This window comes from Marmota flaviventris, chromosome 1 (genome assembly GCF_047511675.1).
Source record: "Marmota flaviventris isolate mMarFla1 chromosome 1, mMarFla1.hap1, whole genome shotgun sequence".
In the NCBI taxonomy this organism is placed as follows: Eukaryota; Metazoa; Chordata; class Mammalia; order Rodentia; family Sciuridae; genus Marmota; species Marmota flaviventris.
Genome location: NC_092498.1, coordinates 54,616,960 through 54,629,379, shown reverse-complemented (window position 1 = coordinate 54,629,379; position 12,420 = coordinate 54,616,960).

Genomic DNA, 12,420 nt, shown 5'->3' with positions numbered 1-12,420 from the left:
ACCCCATCTCAAAAAATAGCAATTCCTTTTCTCTAGTTGCTCAAATAAGACAAAACAAAACCAAAAACTTGGAGAGACCCTTGACTCCTCTTTCTCTGGCATACATGTTTAACCCATCAGCAAACCCCTCTGGCACTGCCTTCACAACACAGCCTGTCTTACCACTTCCTCCAGTCTTTTCATAACAATGCCACTCAAGCCATCCCCATCTCTGGCCTGTATTATGGCAATGGGCCCTGATTTTCCAGCCCTCTTTGCTGCCTCCCTCTATGTTCTTCTCAATGCAATGGCCAGGGTGATTCTTTTGAAATGTAAGTTAGATGGCGCCATTCCTCTGCTGCACTTAGAGGGTTAACTGTATGCCAGACACTGTGTTTACATGCATTATGTCATTTAATACAGGTCTGCGATGCGGAGACTATTACCATCCTCATGCAGAGACCATTACCATCCTCATTTCCAGAGGAGAAAACAGTCTCTGAAAGGCAAAATAATTTGCCAAAGCTGCTCAGCCACTGAGTTGGGGTGTGACCCCATCCCCCTTCTCTAGTCCCAAAGTCCCTGTTTTCTCAGGATGGAGAAGAGGAAAAGACAATGAGCATGGGGTGCTTCATGTTCAGTGGTGGTCAGGGGGAGGACCAAGCTGTCAAGGGGCCCTGGACAACAAGGAACCTCCCTAGCCCCTGCCAGTCTCTTTGCTCTGCTCATATGTCCTCTGCAGCCCCAGGGCTGATCAGACTCCCTCCTCTGGCACAGGCCTGCTTTGCCACACCCCCACCTTTGCCCCAGGACTGGCTACACAGGGATCCCTTTCTGGCCCAGTCAGGCATGTAACCACGGGCTGACAGGCATCCGGGTGCCAGGACAGCTGTGGCTGGCCAAGGGTGAGGTCACAGGCTGAGCACTTCATGCCCAGCCCCACCTCTCTCTCACCACAGGCTCAGTCCTTGCCCGGCCTGGCTGCAAAATTCCTTTCTGACTCCCTCTCTCCCCACAGCAGACTCTGACTTCTACCTGGCAAGACCAAGAGTATTAGTTTCCTGTTGCTGCTGTAACAAATTAAAACAAACCCATAGCTTAAAACAACATAAACTTATTATCTTATTGTTCTGGAAGTCAAAATGGGCCCTCCAGGTTGCATTTCTTCTGAAAACTCAAGGGGAGGAATCCATTCCCTCACCTTTGAAATCTTCTAGAGGCTGCCTGAATTCTTTGGCCCACATCCTCTTCCTCTACCTTCAAGACCAGGGTGTAATATCTTCAGATCTCCTTGTCTTTCTGATCTGCTTCCACATTCGCATATGCTTGGATTTTACACTCCTGCATCCCTTATAAGGGCTCTTGTGATGATGTAGAGCCCACTGGATAACCCACTGTATAATCCCATCTGTAAAGGCCCTTTTGCTGTATACCATCCACATTTACAGGTTCCAGAGACTAGGAAGCAGACATTTTTGGAAAGCCATGATTCAGCTTACTACATCTAGCTAGGATACTCACCTCCTCCATAACTAGAGGGAGTGTTTATGGCATGCTTAGCATAAGCATTGTTACCATTATGTCATCCTTACAAGATGGGCATGGACCTCCACTGTACAGATGGAGAGTGTGGCGACTCCAAAGCCTATGGCTTTCCTGCCGCCCCAAGGTTGCTACCCCAGGTTGGAAACAAATCTTTCCTTCTGGAAACTCCCACAAGGCCCCATTGGCTTCTTATCCCTTAGGTTTGCATTTTGGTCTGTACTGCAATCTTCCAGAGGCAGAGATGCTGTCCTAGTCCTGGAGGCCCTGGTGTGGGGCATGAAGAGTGGCACCTGGGCAACAGCAGATTTGAATGAGATAGAGTTTTGTGGGCTCTGGGAGGCCATTTGCCCCACATCCTGCTGCAAATGCAACATTGCCCATCTGACCATTTTTCTGGGCATAGTGAATAGAATTTCTACCAGTGGGGGCTCGACCTCCAAGGCTCAAAAAGTCCTACCCCCATTTCTGGGCTCCCTCCTCTGAGCCAACCCATCACCAAGTTTGCTCAGTACAGGGGCAAAGGCCAGGGAAGTGGGGGGAGAGGGGTGGGATGAGGGTGGGCCCTGCTGCTTACCTGTTGTTGTGCATTCTGGAAGGACGCCCCAGACCTGCCTGGCCACAGGGCAGGGGAGCTTCCTGGGCCTGACTCAAGCCAAGGATGGTCACCAAAGCAGTTGGATGTCTTTAAGGAGCCACAGTTGGATCCAGCAGTGCCACCCTGTCCCCTCGAACCTTACTGTGCAGCAGAATGGACTTACTTGCTGGAGTGCAGACTGGGTCGGGCCTGAGTGTGCTTTTGTAACAAGCATCCAGGCGATCCTAAGAACACTGCTGGTCCAAGGACCACACTTAGATTTCAAGGACCTAGAGGACCTGGGCCCACCGTTGTCCTCTCCTGCCTCTCAACATTCATTCAGTGGGTCTATATTTCTGGTACTCTCACAGTGCAGTGTGTTGCTCTCCACGCTCTCCTGCTGCCTTCACCCTCTGATGCCGGCTGGGAGGGCCTGGGTGGCAGCAACTACCACTTTCTGGCAGAGTCTGGACCCTGGGGACAAAAGTAGGCTCTCCTCACCTCGGTCACTTCTCACACTCCTCCCTACCCTGAATCTCCATAGTGGCCCCACCCTGCAAGCTTTTCCTGTCCTCGGAACTCCCAGACATGACTTCACTCTCCTATCAGCTGTGGCTGTTCAGAAAGAAGAAGTGTGGAGTAGTTCACATGGCTTTGCCAAGGCAGGACTGGAACACAGCTCTTCCAGTTCCCAGGGAAGCCTGATTAGAATTTCAGAATTTGGGATGGAGTGTAGTGAATGACTTATTTCATCTTATAAAACAGAGGTGTGTTTTGAGCCATCTGAAGACGCTGTTGTTTCTGGTTTGATCTCTTCTCCAAACTCTCATACCCTATGGATTTACAAAAGACTCCCTCAGCACACCCTATAGACCACCCAGTGAAGAGCTGCATCTGTGGAGCAGGGAAGATGCAGAGCAAAGAAACAGGACATGAGCTGTTTGTACCTACAGCCTGCACTCTGAGAGACAGCAAGCTGTGTGACGCCCCCCCCCACACACACACACACTACCCAGGAGAGGGTTAAGGTGTGAGAGGGAGAGAAAAGGAGCTGAGAGTCCCAGTGTTCTCCCTCAGTGGTCCCAGGCACAGAGCATGTCCTCCACTCCACCCTCTGCCTCAGTCTACATTTTCTAGGGCCCAAGCATCCATGGTGCTACTTAGGAACCCGGCTATTGATAGAATGAAGGCCTTAAACCTCAGGGGGAACATGAAGGAGGGCTGAGATGAGGGACCAGAGATTTCAGGATTTCAGGAGGCTCTTCCTTAGCTCTGGGCTGCAGGAAGGAAGGAGGCCTGCAAAAGTGAGCTGGGGGATCTGTAACTCCAGAGGAGAGGAGGGTACCATCCCCCACCCACAGACACCCTGACTAGGCCTCCTGTGGGCACTGACCCGCTGGCTCTGCTGTTGTCCATCCTCCCTGTCTCAGCTAGGAGCTCCTCAGCTGTTCCTCTTTCTCCTCTCCTGAGGACCCTCAGGTCATACCCAGAAGGGGATGGGGTCACAGGCAGCAGGGCTGCACTCACCTGCTGTGGGAAACAGCTGAGTTAACTGGGGGCATCTGTGAAAATCCTTCAGGCTGTCAGGTGTCAAGGCTTGGCTGAGGTTTTGTCCTACTGTCTGCCTGCTAGGGCTTCAGTGGAGGGAGGGGCTCACGTTAGAGCCCCCAGAGCTGCCCTTGACCTATCACTTCATCCCTGCTTATTCTCTGCCTGGGTGGTCCATGGGTCTGTGGCAGGTTGGGAAGGCAGGAAGGAGTAGGACACCTCTGCTTTACATGGGCAAGCTGTTTACTTTTTCACAGTGACATAAGAACCAGGATTCCCCTGGGGCCTATTCTGCCCTACAAAAGCTAAACAAATCAGTGTTGCAGATGGAAGCAGAGCTCCTACCAGCCACTAGCCTCTGCCCCTCCTGAAACTTGTAGCCCATCCCCTGGTAGGAACCCTTCTCTCCCCATGTCTGTCTCTTACTTTTCCCAGCCCACACCTGGCATCCCCCATCACTCTCTTCTGTTCACTCCCAGCCTAAGGGCTTTGTCCTGACACCAGAGTAGTGATAGTAATGGTCACAGTAATTCTATAAGAGAAGGACTGTTGTTGTTTCCTTCTGCAAATGAGGCCTCTGATGCATTAGAAAACAATAAGGTTAAGTCTAAGGGCTGAAGACAATAGATAGCAACCCCCAAAGCAGGTATTTAGGAGCAGCTGTCCTTGTCAAAAGATTAGGGTACTGCTGTTTTGTTTTGTTTTGTTTTAATTACAAAGTAATGGCTATAACAGGCCACTGACCTTTGCTATGTCCATCCCCCAGGAGCTAAAGACACAGATGTAAAGCAGGAACTCTCTGGAAGGAAAGGAGAAGGAAACAGAGTTGGGTAGGGATACTTAATCCCAGACCCTCAGCTCCATTGCCATCCCCACTTTGTTTCTCATTCACCCCCAATTTTCTCCATCTCTTCTGTGGAGAATGGGCAGTCACCTGCTAGAGCTGGCCCTTGGGGTGTGTGTGTGTGGGGGGGGGAGGGTTCTGACCTGCCTAGGAGGAGACAGCCCTATAGAACTGGGTTGTAGAGCTCCTGCCTCTTGATATTCCTGGCAGTGACACTCTCCCCTCTCATTCCTTCCCCTGCCACCCAGGACCAGGCCAAATTCCACTCTCAGGTGACTTTGTGCATGAGTCTCACCCAGTTCCTGAACCACTGTCCTTTCCCAGGAGGGACTTGGCTCCTGGAGTATCCCTGGAAGGTGACTTCACTCTGCCCTGCAAAAAGGGTGAAAATCCTTGATCATGGTAAGAGCAGGAGTAAGAAAACAGCTGAGCTCAGGAAGCCTAGACAAGGAAGTGATATTAGGAAGATGTTAACCAGGGCCATGGGGATTAGGGGAGGGAGGGGATCCTAGTGTTAGATCCAGGAAGATCACAGGATTCTTGGATGATAGAGGTGCTTAAGTTGTTGATAATATGACTGGGTGGTTTGGTTCATATAGAATCTGAAAAGCACTTTTTTTCTGATTAAAAAGTAACTTATTGGATAAGTTAAAACTGAGAAAATAGCATCAAAAGACATATATAATAAAGAATTGCCATCCAAAATACGCAAAGAATTCGTAAAACTCAATAATAAGAGAATGAATAACCAATTTTAAAATGGGAAAAAGATGCCAGGCATGGTGGCACATGACTGTAATCCAAGCAGCTCAGGCAGATGAGGCAGGAGGATAGAGAATTCAAAGCCAGCCTCAGCAATTTAGTGAGGCCCAAAACAACTCAGCGAGACTCAGTCTCTAAATAAACTATTATAAAAAGGCTAGGGGTGTGGCTCAGTGGTTATGTGCCTCTGGGTTCAATTCTGGTTAAAAAAAAAAAAAAAGGCAATAGACTTAAAAGGAAGTTCAACAAAGAATATATACAGATAGTTGATAAGAGAAAAGATGCGCAACACCATGTATTATTAGGGAAATGAAAATTAAAACAATGAGATACACATCTATTAGAATGGGAAAGCCCCAAGCACCAAATACTTACAAGGATATAGAGCTACAGGAGCTCTCACTCATTGTCAGCAGGAATGCAAACTGGTAAGGCCACTCTGGGACACAATCTGGCAGTTTCTTACAAAGCTAAACATGCTATTGCCATAGAACCTAGAAATTTCACTCCACAGCATTTACCCAAATGCTTGAAAACTTATGTCCAAACACTTGCACATGAATGTTAACAGCAGCTTTGTTCCTAATGGTCAAAATGTGGAAATGACAAGATGTCCGTCATGGGTAAGTGGATAAAGTGTGGCACATGCAGACAATGGAGTATTATTTAGTGCTGAAAAGAAATGAGCTATCAAGCCGTGAAAAGACATGGAAGAAATGAATATTATGAAATGAAAGAAGCCAATCTGAAAGCCACTACAACTATGTGATTTCAACTTTAGAATATTTTGGAAAGGAAAACCTATGTAGACAATAAAAGGATCAGTGATGGTCAGAAATTATAGAAGAAAGGAAGAATAGGCGGAGCACAGAGGACTTTCAGGGATATGACACTCCTCTGTATGATACTATAATGGTGGAAAAATGTCATTATGCATTTGTCTAAACACATAGATTATACAGTGCCAAGAGTGAACCCTAATTTAAATGATGGACTTTGGGTGATAAAGTCCATCATTTAAATTAGGGTTTCAATGTACACTTATTGATTGCTAACAAATGGACGACTCTCATGGAGGATATTGACAACGGGAGTAGCTGTGGGTATGTGGGGGCAGGAGGCTTGTGGGAAATTGCTGCACTTTCCACTCAGTTTTGCAGTGAATGCAGAACTATTAAAAAAAAATAAAGTCTACTAAAAATTTTTAAAGTGAGTGAAAAGGGAGAGAAACCAAATGAGGCCAATTTCCCAAAGCCATTCATGTAAATTAGAAGCACAAATGCAGATAAAACAGTATTTCATGATGGGGGGGGGGGGAAGTAATATATGTTAAAGTCAGGAAATTAGGAATACAAACCAAAAAAAAAATGTAAAGAAGGTAAAAACCATCCATGGTCATAGCAACCTAAGATAACCACCATTAAAATTTTGATGTATTTCCTTTTTGTCCTATTTTTAGACATAAGTGTGTAATGTAATGTGATTGTGATGCTATTGCTTAAATGCTCTTATGTCCTGTTCTCTCTCTCTCTCTCTCTCTCTCGTTGGTATTTCAGTTCCATCTGGTCTAAAAAATTAGCATTGTAAGACAACTTTCTTCCCCATTTCAATACAATCTTTATAGTACTTTACTTGAAACTGTAGCTTAAGGGATATACCATAATTTAGTTATTTCCCTTTTGTTAGACCTGTAATAGTGTCCAGATTCTGTTGTTACAGATAATGCTGTCATTAATACCTACTACCATTATACATACATATTTCCTGCAGAGTGTTTTTTTTTTTTTTAACTGGAGATGGAACCCAGAGGTGCTTTATCACTGAGTTATATCTCCAGTCCTATGTGTTTATTTATTTACTATTTTGAGACAAAGTCTTGCTAAGTTGTTGAGGATCTCACTAAGTTGCTGAGACTGGCCTTGAACTTACAATCCTTTTGTCTCAACGTTCTAAGTTTCTGGGATTGTCAGCATGTGCCATCAAGCCTAGCTGCATAGCTGATTTTTGATATGCAATCAGTATCTAAAAGAGGAATCATTGCATCAAAACGTATGAACTTTTAAAAAGTTTCTAGTATCTGTTGTGAAATTGCAATTATATTTACACCATTTTATTTTTCCCCTCAGTGTTTTATTTTAATTTTCTGCTGATAAGATTCTACTTTTACATTATGTTTTTCTTCCATTTTTATTAATGAATTATGTTTATACATAATGGTGATATTTGTTGTTATATATTTGTACATGAACACAATGTAGCAATAAAGCTTGGCCAATATCTTTCCCTTGTATTTCCCTTTTCTTGCCCCTCTTTCTCTGGTTCCTTTCCTCTACTCTACTGATCTCCCTTCAATTTTCATGAGATCCCCCCACCTTTCTTTACCTTTTTCTTCTCTTGCTTCCACATAGAGAAAAAAATCTATGACCCTTGACCTTCTGAGCTTGACTTATTTCACTTAAACTAATGTTCTCAATTTCCATCCATTTTTCTGCAAATGACATAATTTTATTCTTCTTTATGATTGGATAAAACTCCATTGTGTGTGTGTGTGTGTGTGTGTGTGTGTGTGTATCACCCAGAATGCTAACCCCAAACCTGCTGGCTGCCTGCCAGAGAAGTTTAAGAAGAAGGAAGTTTTTGTTTGGGGGAGAGAAAACACAATTTTTATTAGATCATTATAATTCAACTTAGTATTGGGGTTCATTTTGACAAAATCATACATGCAAAGAATTTAATTTTAATCCTCATCCTCTTCCTTTTCCTCCTCTCCTCCTCCCTTCCCCAGTCTTCTTTCTCTGCCCTACCACACATGCTTTCTTGTCCATATACACAAAGTTGACATTCCCTTTGGTGACTTTATGTGTATATACATACACACACACCTTACACATGCACACACAATGCTGAAGTTGGCCTTGAACTTGCAGTTCTCCTGCCTCAGCCCCTCAACTTACTGGGATTACAGGCATATACCACTACACCCAACTTATTTTCTCAATTTCTTTTTCAGTGGATTAAGTATTGGTATTAATTATTCAGTGATTAATTATTGTTTTTTAACTTATACATCACATTTTCTTTATTCTTTATTCATTCATCCATTGATGGACACGTAGAATGGTTCCATAGTTGGGCTATTGTGAATTGTGCAGCTATAAGCATGGGTATCCATATATCACTCGAGTATGCTAACTTTAATTCTTTAGGATAAATACTGAGGAGTGGTGTAGTTGGGTCATATAGTGGTTCAATTACTAGTCTTTTGAGGAAACTCCATATTAGTTTCCATAGTGATTGTTCTAATTTACAATCCCACCAATAGAGTAAATGTGTTCCTTTTTGCTGGCTGTGGTGGCACATGCCTATAATTCCAGCATCTTGGGAGGTTGAGGCAGGAGGATTGTGAGTTCAAAGCCAGCCTCAGCAATTTAGCAAGTCACTTAGCAACTCAGTGGGACCCTGTCTCTAAAAAATATATAAAAAAGGGCTGAGGATGTGGCTCAGTGGTTAAGCACCCCTCGGTTCAATCCTCAGTACCATTAAAAAAAAAAAGAAAGAAAGAAAATAAATTTTCTTATAAAAAAGTAAAGAAAACAGCAAAATAAAAAAACTCATCACCCAACAACAACAACAACAAAAAAAAACCTATTCCATTTTCTCCACATCCACCCTAGCATTTATTATTGTTCATTCATTTATTTATTTATTGTTTGTATTCTTCATTGCTGCCATGTGACTGGCAGTGAGATGAAATCTCAGAGTAATTTTGATTTGCATTTCCCTAATTGTTAATGATGTTGAACATCTTTTTATTTATTTGCTGGCTATTGTCATTTCTTCTTTTGAGAACTGTCTTTTTAATTAATTTGCCCATTTATTAATTGAGTTTTTTATGTTAATTTTTTTGAATTCTTTATAATTCTGGATATTAATCCTCTGTCAGAAAAGTAGTTAGCAAAGATTTTCTCACATTCTGTAGGTTCTCTCTTCACATTCTTAATTGTTTTCTTTGCTGTGCAGAAGCTTTTTAATTTGATACATTCCATTTATTAACTCTTGGCATTATTTCCTGAGATTTAGGTGTTCTATTGAGAAAGTCATTGTCTGTGCTTATATGCTGGAGTGTTGACCCTACACTTTCTTCTAGGAGTTGCATAATTTCTCTTCTAATTCCTAGATCTTTGTTCCATTTTGTGTTGATTTTTGTGCAGGGTGAGAGATAAAGGTCTAGTTTCATTCTCCTGAATATGGATAACCAGTTTTTCTAGCTCCATTTGTTAAAAGCTTATCCTTTTCTTCAATGTGTTTTTGGCACCTTTGTCAAGGATGTGCAGGTTTGTCTCTGTGTCTTCTATTCTGTACCAATGATCTATATATTTGTTTTTGAGGCAGTACCATGCATTTTATTGTTGTTATTACTATAGCTCTGTAGTACAATTTGAAGTTAGGTACTATTTTGTCTCCAGCATTACTTTTTTGGCTTAGAATTTTTTTTTCTGTAGTTGTAGATGGACAGCATGCCTTTATTTTATTTGTGTATTTTTTTTTTTTTAATGTGGTGCTGAGGATCAAACCCAGTGCCTCTCACGTGCAAGGCAAGTGCTCTGCCACTAAGCTACAGCCCCAGTCCATTTGGCTTAGAATTTCTTTGACTGTTTTGGGTCTTTTATTTTTCCAAATGAGTTTTTGGACTGTTAATCTAGTTCTGGGAAGAATGTCATTGGTATTTTGATGGGAATTGTATTGAATTTACATATTTCTTTTGGTAATATGTTTGTTTTTTAACTTGCTACTTTGCTGAGTTTGTTTATTAACTCTAGCTGTCTTTTGGTGGAGATTTTTGAATCTTCTAATTATAGGATCATATCATCTGCAAACAGTGATAATTTAACTTATCTCTTTCCTATTTTTATCCCTTTTATTTCCTTCTCTTGCCTAATTACTCTGGCAAGAATTTCTAATACTATATTAATTAGGAGTGGTGAGAGTGGACATCCTTGTCTTGTTTCAAATTTTAAAGAAAATGCTTTCAGTTTTTCCTCATTCACTATGACAGTTGCTTTGGGTTTATCATATATAGTCTTTATGATGTTGAGGTCATTCATTCTATCCCTAGATTCTTCAGTGTTTTTATCATGAATGGGTGCTGAATTTTGTCAAAGGCTTTCTCTTCATCTATTGAGATGATTAAGTGATTTGTGTCCTTAATTCTTTTTATGTAATGGATTACATTTATTGATATGCATATGTTAAACCATTCTTGCATCCCTGGGATAAAACCAACTAGGTCATGATATAAATCTTAATATTTTGTTGAATATGATTTGCTAATATTTTATTAAGTATTTTTGCATCTAAGTTCATCAGGGTAATGGTCTGTAGTTTTCTTTCTTCTCTGGTTTTGATATGAGAGTGATACTGACTTCATAGAATGACTTTTGAAGTGTTCCATCCTTTTTTTTAAAAAATCTATTTTTTAGTTGTAGTTGGACATAATACCTTTATTTCACTTATTTATTTTTAGGTGGTGCTGAAGATCAAACCCAGGGTCTCGAACATGTGAGGCTAGCGCTCTACCACTGAGCCACAACCCAGCCCTATTCCATCCTTTTCTATTTCATGGAATAATTTGAGGAGAATTGGCATTAGTTTTTTTTTTTTTTTTTTTAAAGGCATAGTAGAATGCAGCTGAGAATCCATCCATCTGGTCCTGGGCTTTTCTTTGATGGAAGGACTTTTTATTACTGCTTCTTTCTCATTGCTAGCTATTGGTCTATTTAGGTTTTCTGTGTCCTCTTGATTCACTTTTGGCAGGTTGTCGGTGTCTAGAAATATATTAATTTCTTCTAGGTTTTTCAATTTATTGGACTATAGTTTGCAAAATGGTCCTTAATGATTCTCTGAATTTCTATGATGTCTATAGTGATTTCTCCTTTCTCATCTCTAATTTTATTAACTTGGGTCTTCTTTCTTTTTCTTACAATTAGTTTGGCTAAGGGTTATCACCATCTTGTTTATATTTTCAAAGAGCCAATTCTTCATTTCATTCATTCTTTGCATTTTTTTTATTCTCAATTTCATTGATTTTGGTTCTGATCTTAATTATTTATTTCCTCCTATTGGCTTTGGAATTGGGTTGTTCTTCTTTTTCAAGGACCTTGAGGTGCGTCATTAGGTTGCTTATTTTTTTTTCTATCCAAATTGGCTTTTTATTAATAGTAAATTCTATTCACACATACTGCTTGCAAAAAGTATAAACACAAAAATTACAAAAATAAACCAGTAGATATTTAAAGGCAAATGCAAAAATTTGCACATTAGATTATTAAAGGTTTTATATTGTTTTTATACTGTTAACAGTTGTCAAATCTAGATATATTAAGCAAAAAAGCAAGGTGCAAACCAGCAAGTACGTTAGTTACCATTATGTTTTTGAAAGAGAAAGACATATTGTTACATGTGCATAGATTACCTCTGGAAGAATACTTAAGAAACTGCTATCAGTGGTTACCTAAAGGACCAGGGATTAGGGAAATGGGAAGGAATTCATTTTCATTGAATTTCCTTTAGTACTATCAAATTATTTAATCTCATATTCAGGTATAAATTTGTTCACTTATTTTAGTTAGTAGTTATATATAAGACTAAATCCTTAATAAGTGGATTTAACATGAAATTAATTATATGAAAAAACTTCCAAATATTTCTGGAAATATTTTCATGAAAAACGTTTACAGAATAAGAAATAAGAAAAACTGATGCACTGAAGACTTTATTACAATGATATTTAAATGAATTTCATTTTCAAGTGTGAAATATTTCAGGGGATATGTTTAATCTATAAGCTGACAACAGTGGCCAAGCTTAGCCTTTCTTTCCTAATAAGAAAAGCTTTTGTAAATATCTAGGAGGCTTGAAATTGTCACTTTAAGAAAAAATAGAAGTATCTTACAGTGAAATTGAGTCTACTTGACAGAGAAACCAACATTTTCAGCCAACCACTAATACATTATTGCCAATATACAAGAATAATGAAAAGTTTTATTTTGTGTTCTGAAAACAATAACTAAAATGTAAGTCAGGATTTAATTTCTTTAGCCTGGCTTCTCACTTGTATCATAAAGGTCAAGGTCATGGCTAAGATAATGACTGTTCCAAATATGATCTA